At 37.7% G+C, this 18,201-nt stretch overlaps 1 long non-coding RNA gene across 1 annotated transcript in view; it reads left to right on the top strand.

Annotated features, from left to right (window-relative positions):
- The window catches only part of LOC118008042, a 90,398-nt gene that overhangs the window by 25,799 nt on the left and 46,398 nt on the right, over positions 1-18,201 (top strand). The window contains exon 3 of the long non-coding RNA XR_004678546.1: positions 8,671-8,761. This is a non-coding gene — a long non-coding RNA (uncharacterized LOC118008042). The remainder of the gene's footprint in view (positions 1-8,670; positions 8,762-18,201) is intronic.

Here is an 18,201-nt window from a genome sequence, read left to right as displayed (position 1 = left end):
CTTCCTTCCTTCCTTCCTTCCTTCCTTCCTTCCTTCCTTCCTTCCTTCCTTCCTGTCCTTGGGGAATCCTCCTTATTTGCCATAAAAATTCTGAGATGTATTAATTTGCTCTTGAAACTGTCAGATTTAATGTTGATAAATCTTAAGTGGTTTAGCTTTGGAAAACATCAGCTTATGTTTTAATTTCCTTTGTAGCAAATGCTTAGTGATACCCTGGTCTCCAGGTCATGCTGCATAGTCTAGCTCCTATCGATATCACGTATTGTTTTCATCATTAAATGAAACTGAATGAAGTTGGTGATGAGTTGTCAAGAAATCTCAGGGACGATGACATGTCAGTGCTCCGTTTCTCCTAAATCCTTTGTACCTATTCATAAAGATCAAATGAGATTATGTCTATGAACCAGCAGTAAACTGTAAAGCACAAACATAAGCGGATGATGCCAATGGTGATTATGATGCTGTCCGACAATGTTACTCATTTTTAGACTTGAAATTTGGTCACAGCCTTACATTTTCTGATTATTTTATGGTCGCGAGTACCTAATTTGTACTAATATAGACTAGATTTAGCTACTCACTGGGATTCTAAAGCATTGTCTTATGATTCCTCTTCCACTATTATCAAGAATTATTTAGCTAGTACAAAAAAAAAAAAGATTTTTTTTAACCTTCTGAGTTTTCCAATCCACACTTCCCAGATTAATTAGGAAGTTGCCCCAATATCTCTTTTCTCTTTTCTATTATGTAGTATTTGCAGAAAGAAAATGCTAATTTGATGCAGAAAGCTGCTTAAAATTAGTCAAAATAAACCCTTGTTCCAGGCTTGTGTGCACTAAATAATTCTCCCTGATCAAAATGGGAGTGGGTCTGGGGAGAAGGGGAGAGAGGAAGTTTGCAGACTTTCTCCCCCGTCTCATTTCCAACCAGGTAAAACAGAGTTCGAAAGACCCAAATTCTCAGCAGATCTGCACAGCACAGTAATAGCCTTTATGCTTGGAAATTTATGGGCCATGGACAGTTTATAAGAAACGATGTAGTTCATCAGAGAGCCAGACTGATGGAGCACATGGGAGCATTCTGCACAGGAAGTTGGATTTTGGAATAATACTTACTTTGATAGAGTTGTTTTGTTAGCTAAGTAAAACAGTAGGGAAGCCAATGGCCACTTAGGCTTCAAACATAAATATATATTTATAAGTCACCCAGCTGCCTAATTGAGAGTCGTTGTGTTTTCACTAAGTATGTCTTCACCAGAAAGCAGTAACAACAACAATATTATCAGCAAAACCCCCATGTAGGCATAGATTCATTTAATCAGTCTTTGATAGTTTGGAGATAATTAAATTCAATCTAAATGTTTCTGTCTTCAAGTCAGAGGGTAAGAAGATGGTTAGAAAGATGCTTTTCGGGGGTGGGGGAGCGGTGTTAAAAGATCGAAGTGAAAGCCTTACGTTACACTCTGGGTAGTGGAGGGCGATTATCAGAGATTTGAAATTGTGGTTCTGTGGACTCCTGATGGGGAGAGATGGAGAGCTCCAAGGAGCAAGGGGTGGGCGTACAATTGTCTGAGGCTTTCAGGTTTCACAGAAGAAGGTTAAGCAGGACGTGGCTTGTTAAATTTGAGCAGAGAACTGGAAAATAAGATTTCACACTCCTGAGATGGGGAAAGCTGGTGAGTTTGGAGTTTGTCTGGGAGATTTGAAAAAGGTCGGGTGTGCTATAGTGTTTCTCAAATTGTATTTCAGTGCCTATGAGCAGAAAAAAAAGTAGGTGTTATGAAAAAAAGCAAAGGGTCCATATATCCATGCGCTCAAGTCAAGTGTCTTAGGTAAATGGGCATTTTAAAACTCACATAATTATTTGGCATGTGGAAATAAAATGCGCAGCCTCTTCTGCTTGGCTGGACCTCCTCGAATTCTGGCCGCACTAATGACGTTTTGCTACTGTGTCCTCCACTCATGTCCCCGCTTCGTGTTCCCAAACCCCTTTCTCCCCTTTATGGCCAAGGCTTTAATGATTTCTCTCTTTTGCTTTGAGACCTTGAACTAGAGTTGGATTGAAAGTGGCAGCATGGAAGTCCAAGACTCAGGTTGTAGTCTGAGGTCTGTTTCTCTGTGTGACCTTAAGGAAGGGCAATTGTCTTTCTTCCTGAAGGGGAGGAATAGGTCAGACCCCGAGGTCTCCCCTAGTTCACACATTATATTATCTCAGATGAAGTCTTATTCTTCCAATTCTCCCCTCCTCTTCTGGGCCAGGTGCCACCCTCCTTAGCCATCGCTTTTTTTTTTTTTAAGATTATTTATTTATTCATTTATTTGACAGAGAGAGACACAGCGAGAGAGGGAACACAAGCAGGGGGAGTGGGAAAGGGAGAAGCAGGCTTCCCGCAGAGCAAGGAGCCTGATGTGGGGCTCGATCCCAGGACCCCGGGATCATAACCTGAGCCGAAGGCAGACGCTTAACCGACTGAGCCACCCAGGCGCCCCTAGCCATTGCTTTTTATAAAAATTATTCAAGTCTGCTTTTTGACCAGTTCTTTACATCTAATTCTCTTTTTCAATGGTTTCTCTATTTTGTACTTCTAGTTTTACTTGTATCCTCTTTGCTTTTTGGTTCCCTTTTTTGAGACGAATTTTATCTTTATGTGGCAAGAATGTTCTTCCTCTTCAAGTATTTATTTCCCTCTTATCCTCAATGTTTGATCTTTCCTTGTGTAATGTAACACTAAACACATTTATAAATATTTCTTGACTGATTGGTTTAATAAGATTCCCCATGTTTCAGACCTCCCGCCTCTTTCTTTTGACTTTGGACTCTGGGTCATCTCCTGTATTTTTGGAATTGGAGTAAAAGTCATTCTTAACCTATTATAATATGAGCACTGGGTCAAGCAAGTTGCCCCTGTGCAATTGTTAGTCTTAAATCCTCTGTTCTTAAGGGGGCGACTTATGGGATGACTCAGTGTCATTTCCCCTGCTCCCATCCAAAATGAACAGGAAACATAAAGGACATTCAGTATATTGGATAACAGTCAAACTTCTAGTAGTTTGGTTGTGCTAGGAAAATTAAAACTTTTAGTGTCAGAAACTCTCAAACACTTTCTTTTGGTTCGAACTTGCAGGAATATAAAATGGGAGATTTCTCTACTAAGAGTTACAAATGTTCTATAATAATTACTCACTGGAGAGATCAAGATAAGAATCCTTAAAAGTATAACTTCACATTAGATCCACATTTCCTTGTACCATAGAACACTAAAAGAATTTAATAGCTTGGAGAAGATGTTACTCATTGCCTATTATCTTGCTACTAATAAATGTATTTCTGTGAAGACGTGATAAATTTTGCACTACATTAAACACATTTTCGCATATACTTAAATGGACTGTTTTTTAAATCCAGGAAGGCAAATAACTGGTCTTTGTTAATTAACTTTTCTAAAAAATGGAACTCACAATAGAGTAAAATAGAAAAGAATTGTTTTTCCCTAACTAGTATTATTGAATTTATTAAAATATTCTCTAAGAGGCTTCATGTGTCTTACAGTCCACCATACTTTGGTTCTCAATTCTGCCATTTTGAATTTCCCTCAAAGAGTTGGTCGTTACCAGAGGCTAATGCGCTTGTCTTATGAGACCTCATAAACAGCAGTCAGAACTTTCTGATAAATTAGGGGTTTGTAATTTATTAATAAAAGCTCATTATGGCATTTCCATGCCAAGTAATATTCTATAACATTAGCAATAAAATTTATCTGACTTGCATAAAACTTCAGGAACATTTATGCTTTTTGGAAATGCCATGGGACATTATGACATCTGCAGCATTAAATAGTTTTTTGTTATTTATTCAATACTCATGATACTAGTTTAAATCCTCCTCAAAATAAATATATTATATATATTTATATATATATTATAATAAAAATATTATAATCCAAAAGGTATAGATATAGATATTATAAAACTTACGAATGGTGAAGAGTGATGAATGGAATTGCTTAAAAAAACCCAACTGTAGAGCATTACTCTTTAGAGATATAGGATTGAAGAAAAGGAATTGATTGAATTTTCCTTAAATTTTGCTGACATATGTAAGTAGATGTCAATGTCATAAAGTGCAAAGCACAATATTCCCCCCACTCCAAATCAGCAAACTGTTGTCCAGTTTTAAACAATTTGATGCCTATGCTTTATGTATTTGTTCATGAGGAGCTATCACTTAGAACAGTGAACTTCAATTGGTGTGAAATACTTTTTAGAGACAGGAGGCGGAATGATGGTTACTTTTGCTCTAGGTAAAAGGAGATGATATTGTTCTTCAACCATTTTGTGATGAAGGTCTACATTTTGGCTCTTTCCCTTCTATTCAAGTTTGAAAGTACAATGACATTATAAGGCTTTATCATAAATAAATGTATTGTTTTAATGTAGTAGTCTGTTTAGCCTTGATATCCACAAACATTCATTATGTTGCAGTGTTTTAAAGGTACCTAAACAGCCTTTGTTAATATGTATTCCCCCCAAAAATTAGTATTTTTTTTTAAAAGATCTTATTCATTTATTTGAGAGAGAGAGAGAGTACGAGCAGGGGGAGGGGCAGAGGGAGAAGCAGACTCCCCTCTGAGTGAGGAGCCCTACTCGGGGCTTGATCCCAGGACCCTGAGGTCATGACCTGAGCCAAAGATGCTTAACTGACTGAGCCACCCAGGCTCCCCCCAACCCCAGAGCAGTATTAATGCAATCTTGGATAAAGCTGGACGTCTTAAAAGGTGCCTTGTCCATCAAAAGGGGATTAGAAAACGTCCACCGGTCCAGGGAAGTGAATATGATCTTGTCATATGCTGGGGCTCCATGTGAAAAAATATGGAAGAGTCGTCAGATGGAAATCAAAACACCATGACCAGGAGAGGGGTCTGAAAGTTTCCTGTTCACATGGTTTGGGGACTTTAAGTCAATACATTTTCCTAAACTGAGTCACAAAATAGGCAATACTCATAGGATCCTAGCAGGAACAAATGAAAATTGTTCTGTTAGTATACTTCCTTCCTGCGCTCCTTAGTAAAGGAATGCCTATAATGGATGACCTCACAGATGAAGATAGGAGTCTCCCTGGGGAAGAATCAACAGCTATAACAATAGGAGATCAGCAGCCTTGAAATTGGAAATTATAGAATAATGTAAATGAGTCAATATATTCAATATGTTAATTGACTATAGATAAAAGAAGAAATCAGGAGTCACAAAGACACAGTAGAAAATCATGGAAGAAAAAGAGCCATATTTGTAAAAAAAAAAAAGCCAAATAGAAGTTGTAGAAGTGAAAAACAAAATATTGAAATTTGGAAAAATCCAATGACTTATTAGAAAGCCATGTTAATTTAAATGTTCAATAAATAGAACAGTAGAACAGAATAGAGAACCCAGAAACATACCCAAGCATGGATGGAAACTTGCCATTCAACAGAGGAAGTATTACGATAAGGGGAAAGGATAGAGTACTTAGCAAATGCCATTGTGTCAAATGATAACCATATAGAAGAAAGAAGATTGAATCTCGGCTTTTTACTAACCACAAAATCAAATTTATCTGGATTAAGGACCTAAAAATATAAATAAAAGATTCAAACTTTCAGGGAAAATTATAGGTAAATATTTTGTCAGGGTCTAGAAAAATTTCTTTTTCTTTTTTTAAAATTTTATTTATTTATCTGGCAGAGAGAGACACAGCGAGAGAGGGAACACAAGCAGGGAGAGTGGGAGAGGGAGAAGCAGGCTTCCCACAGAGCAGGGAGCCCGATGCGGGGCTCAATCGCAGGGCCCTGGGATCATGACCTGAGCTGAAGGCAGATGCTTAACGACTGAGCCACCCAGGCGCCCCTAGAAAAATTTCTTAAAGTAGTCACAAAATAAAATCATTAAGGATAGGGCAGCTAGATACCCTCATGCAAAAGAATGAAGCTGGACCTGTACCTCACACCATGCACAAAAATTAACTAAAAAATGAATCATGGGTCTAAATAGAAGAGCTAAAACTATAAAACTCTTAGAAGAAAAAATAAGTACAAATTTTATTTTAAACTTGGAGTTTAACATTGGAGTTGGCAATGATTTCTTAGATATGACATCAAAAGCACAAATAACAAAAGAAACAGATAAACTGGACTTTGTCAAAATTAAAAACATCTGTGCCTTTATCAAAGGGCACTAACAAGAAAGCAAAAAGAAAATTTACAGAATGGGAGAGAATATTTGCAAACATGTATCTAATAAAGTGCTAGTATCCAGGATGTATAATGAATTCTTACAACTGAACAATAACAAAACAGATAACCCAATTTTTAAAATGGGCAAAGGATTTGAATAGACGTTTACCCAAAAGAGATACACGAATGGCCAATATGCACATGAGAAGATGCTCAACGTTATTGGCCATCAGGGAAATGCAAATCAGAGCCACAATAAAATACCATACCATTTCACACCCACTAGCATGGCTACAATAAAAAGATGGACATTTGGAGTGTTGGGGAGTATGAGGAAAAATTGGAATCCTCACACCTGGCTGGTGGGAATACAAAATGGTACAGACACTTTGGAAAACACTCTGGCAGCTCCTGAAAACAGACTGTGGAAGACTCAACAATTCCATACCTACACACATGCCTAAGCATAGTTATCTATGAATACATCTGGGTAAACCTCAAAATTATACTACAGAGTTGAAGAAGCAGTTCATAAAAAGATATGGATGGAATTATAACATGTGAATTTAAAAAATATATTAATAGGTAACTTGTTATACAGTGTATTTTTTGCATGTATATACTTAGGTACTAAAAGTGTAATCGAGCCCTGATAATTGAAAACATATGTCCACTGAAAACTTTTACTTGAATGTTCATAGTTGCATTATCCATAAGTGGAAACAAACTGAATTTCCATCAATGGATGAACAGAAAAACAAAATGTGGTATATCTATGCAACTGAATATTACTTAGCCATAAAAATAAATGAAGGACTGGCACATGCTACAACATGCATGAACCTTGAAACCAATAATCTTAGGAAAAGAAGCCCAGTCACAAAAGGGCACATATTTTATGGTTCCACTTGTATATGAAACATCCAGAGTAGGTAAATCCAAAGAGACAGGAGTAGATTAGTGGTTGCCAAGGGCTGGAGGGTGGGCTAGTGGGGAGTGGTTGCTGATGGGTATAGGATTTCTTTTGAGGTGAAGAAAATGTTCTGGAATGAAATAGTGGTGATGGTTGCATAACTTTGAATATACTAAAAACCATGGAATTCTATACTTTAAAAGGATGAATTTTATGTTATGTGAAATGTATCTCGATTAAAAAAGAAGAAAGATTAAGGAAAAGATTGATTAATTTTATGTTAAAATTTAAAGTAATGCCATATAAGAGTGTAGATAACTAGCTGAGAAACAAAATGTCCACCAGGTAATACGCATAAGTCAAGAACAAGAAATTCACAGAAGAGGAAAACCAAATAACCAATAAACACATACTGATCAATGAGATACAAATTACAACAATATTGAGCAACTTTCCCATGTGTATGCAAGCATGTTAATAGCAAAAGTTAGAAAAATATGTATGTCTAACAAAGAATTGGTAAATAAATTATAGTATATTTGTGCAATGGAAGACAGTAGAATTATTAAAATGAATAAACTAGACATATGTATACATCTGGGTAAACCTCAAAATAAACTACAGAGTTGAAAAAGCAGTTCATAAAAAGATATGGATGGAATTATAACATGTGAATTTTAAAAATACATTAATAGGTAACTTGTTATACAGTGTATTTTTTTGCATATATATACTTATATACTAAAAGTGTAAATATCTAGATTAGGAGAATACACAGCATCTTCAGGATATTGACTAAATGTGGGGAGGGGAAGGGAAGTCAATGCATTAAGAAGAAGGGAAAAGGGAGCTTCCAGTTCATGTTTTGTATTTTATTTCTTTACAAAGAAGTCAGAAGAATACATAGTGTAATAAAAATAATTGTTACATTTTGTTAATTGTTAAATACGGTGTTTTAAATATTATTCTCTGTACTTTATTGTCAACATGACAGTTAAACATGGTGTCAGGCTTATATTTATATAATAATGATGATGTAATAAGTTTTGTCACAGACTCACATGACATTTGCTTTTGTTTGTTTGTTAAATTGCCCGTTTGCCTCCTTCGCCTGTGTTTCTATTGGCGCGTGCCTGATATTGGTTGAAAATTCTGTTTGGCTATGAATAGCAGAAACCTGGAAACAGCAACTTAAGCAGATTGCAGGTTTTATTTTTTCTCATGGAATGAAAGACCAAATGTCAGAAATCCGAGTTGGGTACAGTGGCTCCGTGATGCTAGGGGAGAGATGGGACTCTCTGTGTCTTCCCACCAGCCCATCCTTAGCGCAGTCTTGGCACCCTAGGCGTCCCAGGATAGCTGCTTTGCTTCCCGGGAGGGGGTGGTGGCAGTGCTGTGTTCCAGGCAGGAAGAAGTGGAAGGAGGAAGGACAAAATGTATCTACCAATATGTCCTCCCCACAAGCCCCATCCTCTTGCCCCACGCATTCACGATATTTTAAGAAGCCTTCCTGAAGGTCTCAACTAAAAACGTCCTCTTTTTTTCTCAGTGGCCAGAACTAGGTCAGATGACGACCTCTACTGAGGAACTCGGCAGTATTTGTCTAAGCCTTCCCGCAGACAGATACCGAGAAGAAGCTGGTAAGCCTTCACAGCTGACAAGCAGGGATGTTAATGATGGTGACAATTACAACAGGTGCCATTTATTGAGCAGTGCTCTATGGCAGGTGTGTGAGCTCTGTACACTTCATCTTGCTCAATCTTCACTGCAATCCTAAGAATTAAGTACCTGTATTAACACCCATTTAAAAATGAAGAAATGGAGACTCAACGAAGGTGGAGTAACATGTCGAAGGTCATATGGTGGTGGGACGGGAACTTGAGTCCAGGTTTGTCTGACTTCCAGGTTGCCTGGAGCTGTCCCGGTTTTAGCCCTGAAAGTCTCATGTCCCAGGACCCATGTCAGTCCCGGAACAGTGAGGTCACCCACTGAAACTCAAACAGTATTAGGGTAGGAGTTCAGTTAAACTTTGTGGAGTGGTTATTTTAATAAATATTGTTTCTCTGTTTTCATAAATGTTAAAGACTTGCAACATATCGAGAACATAACCTTTCATATTATATGTCTTTCTTTTGCCTTGTAATTTGTAGGACACTTTCTGATACACAGTATTTTTAAGTTTTATGTGTCTGTCTATTTTCCTTTATCGTTTCTTCCTTCACTTTTCTGTTTAGATATTCTTCCCCATTCTACCCAAAAAAGTTGTATTTTCTTCTGGTTCTTTGAGAATCTACTTTGTAATCCCCAAAGTAAAATGGGGATGTGCAGGAATGGGAAAGAGTTTCATGCACATGTTCCATTTCCCAGGTTTGGGTGAGTGTTTTAGAACTTTAAACTTAAATGTTTGAAATGTTCGTCTCAGGAACTGATTTAAAATCCGTAACTTAAAGGAATGAAAACTCTTCCCCATGCATTCCCAATGTGCACTGCACATGTATCTGATCTGCGTCGGCAATCATGTCAAAATGTGTCAGCTCATTTCATATTCTTTTTAACTGTCCTTTGATTAAGGGAGCGCTGTATCAACTTTTGTAAGCCTGCAGTCAAATATACCTTCAAATTATTAGCACCTGGTGAGAAATGTCCTTCTCATTCTAAACACCAGTTCATCATGTCTTATTTGTAATTCACTTGATGATTTTGATATATCATTATAAATACTATATGTGACTAAGTCTTTATACTGAAGCTTTGTTCTTGTAAAAATGGCAGAAAATGTGAATTGCATAATGTGTCCCTGATACAGATGTGTGGATCTAGACCAAACAGGTGTGGTGCTAGGCTGAGATGATAAATCACCAGCCCCACAAGTCTTTGTGTTGAGAAACATGAGGTCATTAGTGTTTATCTTGCACCGTTGGCTCTAACTTAGTGTTCTAGCCTATGGAATGGGAAAATGTTTGTGAATTCACTGTTACTGACAAATAATTATTAGAAGTTATTTTATTATAAAACAAAATTAATGCTCTAGTCAAGATATTAGCAAACTTTTTGTGAAGAGCCAGATGGTAAACGTTTTAGATTTTGCTGGTCATAGATCTCTAGGGCAACTATTCAACTCTGCCTTTGTGTGGCCATAAACGGTGCATAAACAAATGGGCATGGCTGGGTGCCAATCAGTTATTTACAAAAGCAGTTGGTCTGTATGATTTGGCTGGTGGGTTATAGTTTTCCAACTGTTGGATGGTCAACATATTCATTCCTTCACAACTGAGTTTTACTTGAAAGGTGGGAATCAGTTGCTATTCTGGAAAATATTAAACAAGTGTTCCTATCATTGGTACTTGAAGACTTTGACTTCAGTGTCTTAAGATTAAACTGGAAAGCCCTTTGAACATTTTTGGAAGAGAAGAATCATAATGTAAATAAGAAATTGTGTGTTAGGATTGGTTATATCAATCTCAAGCAAAAAGTTAGTGTCTCAAAATTTCTTTAAGTGGCCTATAATTTTCTTCTTAAACAAATCTATCTTCTACCAGAAAGCTGGACATAGCTTTTAATACCAGTGGGGGTCCAGGCTTAGAGGAAGGGAAGCATATGGATACCATACATTTGTTAGAGTTTGTCTCTATGTAATCACAAAAATTGGATACTCCAGAACTCTGTATAACACATTTGGATGGTCTACTTTAATGCACAGAGTTTCTATATCATAAAGGCAGCAAATGCAAGATTTTTCCTTAGTATCATAACTTCATGCTTTACTAAATCAGGATGATTGACAGAAACTTGCTTCTGTTTTCATGGATTCTCTTATAGTACAGACTGTAATCTGTGCACCAGTCTCTGATTGGATGTAATCACATTTCAAAGCTAAATATAATTATATAACTATACATATAACTATCTACAACTCTCTCTTCTCTCTCTCTGTCTCTCTCTTTATATTTGAATATACATATATTCAAATCAGTCTCTTATGGACTCCCAAGTATCCATGAATATTTATTCCATCAAAATTTGAATGTTATCAGGACTTAAATGAAGTTTCATACTTTGAAAAACTTCCCAGTCTGTGATAGGGCTTTTGTGGTTGTTGTTCTTGTCTTTTGTTTGTTTTTATACTTTCAACAAGTACTTTGTTATTCTTTGGTGTTTGGCTTATTTTTGGAGATACTCCCAAAGCAACTGGAGATGATATATATAAAATAAATAAGGTAGATGTTCAAGTTGGAGATAATATTTTTGTTCAAAATTACAATGTAATATTAAAGAAACAGGACTGAGTTTTTGTTCTGTCTTAAAATGTAGCTTTAAGGGATTTTCAGATGTCTTAAGTGGTGGAAGCATCACTGGACTACGCTTTGCCTCCTTACCTAAATTTTTGAAGGACAATTTTCATTTGGTCATGGAAGCTAAGATGTGTTTTAGAAGTCTCATTACTCTATTCATACCTTATAAAAATAGCCCTGTGATTCTCCCTTAGAAAGATAATTTAGACAAATATAAGAAACTATCAGCACATTTGTAATTATCTCCTTCAAGAAATCTATGGATGCTTTGCTGCTAATTCCCCTCACCTGCCTGAAATGATGAACTTTCATCATGAGAGTTTTCCTCTTGAGTAACTGAAACCTATGTTGTCCTTTGTGGGTGGTATTCTGGGGGTGACCAGTGAGGGGGGGCAGGAAAAATAGTTCTTTATTTTTCTCATCATGGAGTCAAGTGTTGTAGGAGAGTAGTCTGGGGCCCACGGTGGGGGCGGGGTGCTGGGGATAAAGGCATAATCAGGAGAGAGAGGGGGAAATGTTCAAAGGAACAATACATGGGATTATTTTTATTTCAAATAGATTTAACTGGAGGAGGATATAGCCTCAGAAATAGAAGCAACAACGAATACATTTGAATTGAGACTATAGAACATGTCTTCCTGGGGCGCCTGGGTGGCTCGGTCGTTAAGCATCTGCCTTCGGCTCAGGTCATGATCCCAGGGTCCTGGGATCGAGACCCGCATCAGGCTCTCTCTCGCTGTGTCTCTCTGTCAAATAAATAAAACCTTTAAAAAAACAAACAACAACAACAAAAAGAACATGTCTTCCTTTGTTATGTTTCTTTTTCTCTCTGTTAAAATCCATATGTGCCACCTTCATCCTGCATAAATACAAAAAATTATTGTTAATTTTCTAATTGCAAAATAAATACATACTTAATGAAGAACACTTTTAAAAGAAAGAAGCAAAGCGATAAAAATTACCCATCATTGGCCAACAGACACATGCAAGGATGTTCAACATCCCTCATCATCAGGGAAATGCAAATCAAAACCACAATGAGAGATCACCTCACACCTGTCAGAATGGCTAGTATTCAAAAGACAAGAAATAACAAGTGTCAGTGAGGATGTGGAGAAAAAGGAACCCTTATGCACTGTTGGTAGAAATGTAAATTGGTGCAACATGGGAAACAGCATGGAAGTTCCTCAAAAAATCAAGAATAGAAATGCCGTATGATCCACAATTCCTGCTATTGGTCATTTACACAAAGAAAATGAAAACACTAATCTGAAAAGATAGATGCACCCCTATGTTTATTGCAGCAATATTTACAATAGATATGGAAGCAACCCAAGTGTCCATCAGTAGATGAATGAATAAAAGAAGAGGTGGTGTGTGTTTATGTGTAATGGAATATTACTCAGCCATAAAAAAGGATGAAATCTGACGATTGGTGACAACATGGATGGATCTAGAGTGTATTATGTTAGTAAAATAAGTCAGACAGAGAAAGACAAATACTGTATGATTTCACTTATATGTGGAATCTAAAAAACAAAACAAATGAATAGACAACCCCCCCTCCCCAAACACAGACTCTTAAATATAGAGAACAAACTGGTGGTTCCCAAAGGGGAGGTGGGAGGAGGTGAGATAGGTGAAGGGGATTAAGAGGTACAAACCTCCAGATTTAAATAAGTCACAGAGAGGAAGAGTACAGCATAAGGATTATAGTCAATATTTATAATAACATTACATAGTGACAGCTGGTGACTACTCATTTTGGTGAGCACTGAGTAATATATACAATGGTCAGATCAATGTTGTGCACCTGAAACTAATATAACATGGTATATCGATTATACTTCAGTAATAAATTTTTAAAAACCACAATGAGATGTCACCTCACATCAGTCAGAATGGCTAGTATCAAAAAGATAAGAAATAACAAGTACTGGTGAGAGAGTGGTTAAGAATAAACAGAATGTTCAAGCACTTTGGTGGGAATGTAAATTGGTATAGCCACTGTACAAAAAATTACCTTTCATTGATCATACAGAAATATTCATGGTAAAACTTGAATGTTTGTGTCCTCCAATTATCTTCTTTCCCTCCTTCCTTCCTCCCCTTCTCTTTTTTCCCTTCTTTTTATTTATTTCTATTAAATTCTTGTTTTATCAAAAGGAGGACCCATCACATTAAATATGATGTTTCATAAAATACCGTGTTATATAGCAGTATATCTATCTCTTACTATATCTCTTTGTCATTTCCCCCAACATAATTAAAAAATAATTTTAAATAGCTCTATTTTTTTATTATAAGCAATACATATTTATTGCAAAATAATTTAGAAAATATACAAAAACAAAGGTAAAAATCATCTTTAATACTACTGCCAAAAGTTGCTGACATTTGTTCTGAAGGCTGCTGGAAAGAAGGTATTTAGGGGAAGCTGGGTGGCTCAGTCAGTTAAGCGTCTGCCTTCGGTTCAGTTCATGATCCCGGGGTTCTGGGATCGAGCCTCCGAGTCAGGCTCTCTGCTCAGCGGAGAGTATCTGCTTCTCTCTCTCTCTCTCCTTCTGCCCCTACCCCCCACTTGTGTTCTCACTCACTCTGCTCTCTCTCTCAAATAAGTAAAGAAAAAAGAGAGAAGGTATTTATGCTAAATGAAGCTTGGAAAATTTTGGATTAAAGGCATTTAAATAGGGTTTCTTTCTTTTTTTAAAGATTTTATTTATTTGACACAAAAAGAGAGATAGTGAGAGGGGGAGCACAAGCAGGGGGGTCGCAGGCAGGTCAAGGGAGAAACAGGCTCCCCGCTGAGCAAGGAGCCTGATGTGGGGCTCGATCCCAGGACCCTGGGATCATGACCTGAGCCAAAGGCAGCTGCTTAACCGACTGAGCCACCCCGGTACCCTTAAACAGGGTTCCTTTTGCTGCGGGACTCCTCAAAGCCTTTAATGTGTTGAAGTGTATGTAAAGTAAAGTGCTGTAAAGTATACCACTGGTTTTACCCTAATGTTCTTATTTAAAAAAAATTTTTTTAAAGGTTTTATTTATTTGAGAGAGAGAGAGCGAGCAAACAATCAGGACCTGAGCCAAAGGCAGATGCTTAACCGACTGAGCCACCTAGGCGCCCCTACCCTAATGTTTTTAAACAGCTCCTTATTGATGGACATTTAGTTGTTTTCTATTTTTTTGCATTTGTAAGTCATGTGGAAATTAACACCCTTGTACATCTCTTTCTGTAATTTTGTCCAATTTTTTCCTGAGGATAAACGCCTAAAAAAGAGCTAACACTGGCCTTTTAATTTATCTATATTCCAAGATTAGTTTCTTTGCCCAGGAATGTAAGTTTTTCATAAAAAATAGTTAGGCTGAGGATTTAGTTCAAGTGTGTCTACTCCTGAAGTATGAACCAGGAGCAGCAGAGTAGGCTGTCAGAAATATAGTTTGCTAAATACTTGAAATTATTCATAAGATTAATATGCATTTATAAAAGAGTAGTTATCAAGATGTTTTTTCAGTATGAAAACGGGGAGCTGCCCTCATTAAAAAATGAGGTAAAAAGGCAAATTCAAAATGCATTATTTCCCTCCCCCCACCATAGAGAATCAAAAGCTGGTTTTAAATGAGAAGGAAATACATTTTAAATTCAAGTTAAGATGTAGAACTAGATCCCTACTATTTCTATAAGTGATTTGCCTCTTCTCAGTAATTAAAGTCTGAAATACTCTATCTAGCATTTTATTAGAATTATGACTCCATTCTACCAGAGGTCCAATATGATATTTCACTGGACTTTACATAGGCTGGGATCTCATCCTGCTTAAAATAAAAAGCAAAAAAGCACATCTGTTTGATAAGATTTTCTCTGTCTGAAACTGGAGTCTGCACTGAAACTTTTGAACAATTTTATACAGGACCGAGCAAAGGCTATTGTTTGCTTATGTGGTAGATTGAGATCAAGAATGTTAATGTTATCTCCAAGAACACTTTTTAATTTATATGAAAATTGTATAAACAGGGTCACTGGGGCTAAATGGGATGTCAATGACCTATGAAGATCAGAAAGTAAACAAAAGATCTTAAAATAAGCATGTAACCTGAACACCTCGAGAGTTGTTGTATATTGAAGGGCAATTGTTTACAAAAAGAAAGGGAAAATTACTTAGTGCTAATTCTGTTTGTGACAAGACCCTTCTTCCTCAGTCCATCAGCAGAGTGGTGATAGGTCAGAGTTCACTCTGCCTGTTTGGAAGGGCTGTGAAGAAAACCAACATGAACTGTCCTTTATGATCATGATGGCACTCAGAAGCCTACCCATTTCCTTTATGGGGTTGGCTAGCTTCGGGCTAAGTTCTTTCTTCAAGATAGGTGTTGTTGAGGTAGGGGGTAGCCAGGGGATCTGCGAAGGATGAAAGGATTAAAATATGGCTGGCAGGAAGAGATGGGTAGATTCACTAAGGTACATGTTCCAGGATCTCTTTGAAGCCCAAACCTCCATCTTCAAAAGGAATTCCAGCCAGATGGGGAACAAATGGGAACATGTCTTTGGGTGGGTAACCCACAGAGTTTGGGTTCAAGGGTGGAGGAGTGCTGAGTCCGGAAAAATTTCATGAGAAAAAGACAGTGAATTAAGAAAAAGAAAGCAGATTTCCATCATGGATTAATAGACACATATAATTTTGGATCTGAAACTGAGGCAAATTAAAAACTCACTGGGGTAAATAGTTTTCCCTTAAGAAACAAAAGATATATCAGCACTCCAGGCTGGCAAGGATGTGATTCAAGGGGCAGTATAGTCTAGTGATTATGTACATAACTCTGAGGTCACACTGCCTAAAATTGGATCCAGACTCCTAGTTACACTGTGTGATCCAGGGGAAGTAATATGATCTCTCTGTGCCTGAAAATGGGAGTAATAATAGTACCTATCTCCTAAGTTACTCGTGAAGATTAAATAAGTTACCACATGCAAAGTGTTCAGAACAGTGCTTGACATGTAGTAAACACTTAATAAATGTTAACCATTAATTTCAACATTTGAAGATGCGCTAAGATGGATAAAAGATAATTATTCCACTGCCTGCCATTTCATCTGATAGCTTAATTTATATGGTTCTTAATGACTTTTTGAACTTTTTTTTTTTAAGGGAGGAAGGGTTAGGGGGAGAAGGAGAGAGGGAGAGAGAGAATCTTAAGCAGGCTCCACGCCCAGTGTCGAGCCCAATGCAGGGCTTGATGCAGGGCTCCATCTCATGACCCTGAGATCATGACCTGAGCCAAAATCAAGAGTCCGATGCTTAATAGACTGAGCCACCCAGATGCCCTGACTTTTTGATCTTTAAGAGTCACCTTTCTAAGTGTAAATCATCCATAGGGTCCTACCCAAAGCTGCTATCACTTAGTAATAGATAAAGGTGTGGCACATATATATATATATATAAAATGATATATTACTCACCCATAAAAAATGAAATCTTGCCATTTGTAATGACATGGATGGAGCTAGAGAGTATAATGCTAAGCAAAGTAAGTCAGTCAGAGAAGGACAAATGCCATATGATTTCATTCAAATGTGGAATTTAAGAAACAAAACAAACAAGCGAAGGGGGAAAAAGAGAGAGAGAGAGGCAAACCGAGAAACTGACTCTTAACTACAGAGAACAAACAGATGGTTACCAGAGGGGAGGTGGGCAGGGAAGGGGGGGGAATGGATGAAATAGGCAATGGGGATGAAGGAGTGCACTTGTCATGATGAGCACAGGGTGATGTATGGAAGTGTTGAATCACTATATTGTACACCTGAAACTAATATAACACTGTATGCTAACTAACTGGAATTTAAATAAAAACTTAAAAAAAAAAATACTACAGTAAGGGTTAATGGCCATCCATATTGCCTGGATGGGATAACACTTCGGGAAGAGGAAGAGGGCTGGGGCAGTGGGTAGCTCTTTTTTTTTATTTTTTTATTATTTTTTTATTTATTCATGAGAGACAGAGAGAGAGACAGAGGCAGAGGGAGAAGCAGGCTCCCAAGGAGCAGGGAGCCCGATGCGGGGCTCGATCCCAGGACCCTGGGATCATGACCTGAGCCGAAGGCAGACGCTCAACCGACTGAGCCACCCAGGCGTCCCAAGTGGGTAGCTCCTAAGACAAACTAAACCCACCCATACTTTGTACCAAACTTAACACACCAATTACAATTTTGCTAATTGAAGTGGAATTCTCAAGCTTACAGAGTTTCGGTGCAAAACACCCCCCAAAAAATGTGCCCATATCATTCTGTGAGACCAAATAGATGGCTATGATAGATCTCCTGGTACCTTGCCTGAACCATAGGAAAAGAAGGCGTCCCATTCGAAGGAAGTCAAGAAAGGGGAGGGGGCGCCTGGGTGGCTCAGTCGGTTGAGCGGCTGCCTTCGGCTCAGGTCATGATCCTGGAGTCCTGGGATCGAGTCCCGCATCGGGCTCCCCGCTCGGCAGGGAGTCTGCTTCTCCCTCTGACCCTCCTCCCTCTCATGCTCTCTCTCTATCTCATTCTCTCTCTCAAATAAATAAAATCTTAAAAAAAACCCAAAAAAACAAAAAAACAAAAAAAACAATATGCTACTGTAAAGCCATTAAAAAGAATCAGATAGATCTATATGTACTGATAAGGGAGACATATTAAGATATACCGTGGGATGAAAAAAGGCACTTCACGTAGGATACTCTTGGTTTAAAAAAGAAAAAAGAGGGCGCCTGGGTGGCTCAGTTGGTTAAGCGACTGCCTTGGGCTCAGGTCATGATCCTGG

This window comes from Mirounga leonina, unplaced genomic scaffold (genome assembly GCF_011800145.1).
Source record: "Mirounga leonina isolate KUSES-001 unplaced genomic scaffold, KU_Mleo_1.0 Mir_125, whole genome shotgun sequence".
NCBI lineage: Eukaryota > Metazoa > Chordata > Mammalia > Carnivora > Phocidae > Mirounga > Mirounga leonina.
This window is presented reverse-complemented; position numbering and strand designations above follow the sequence as displayed.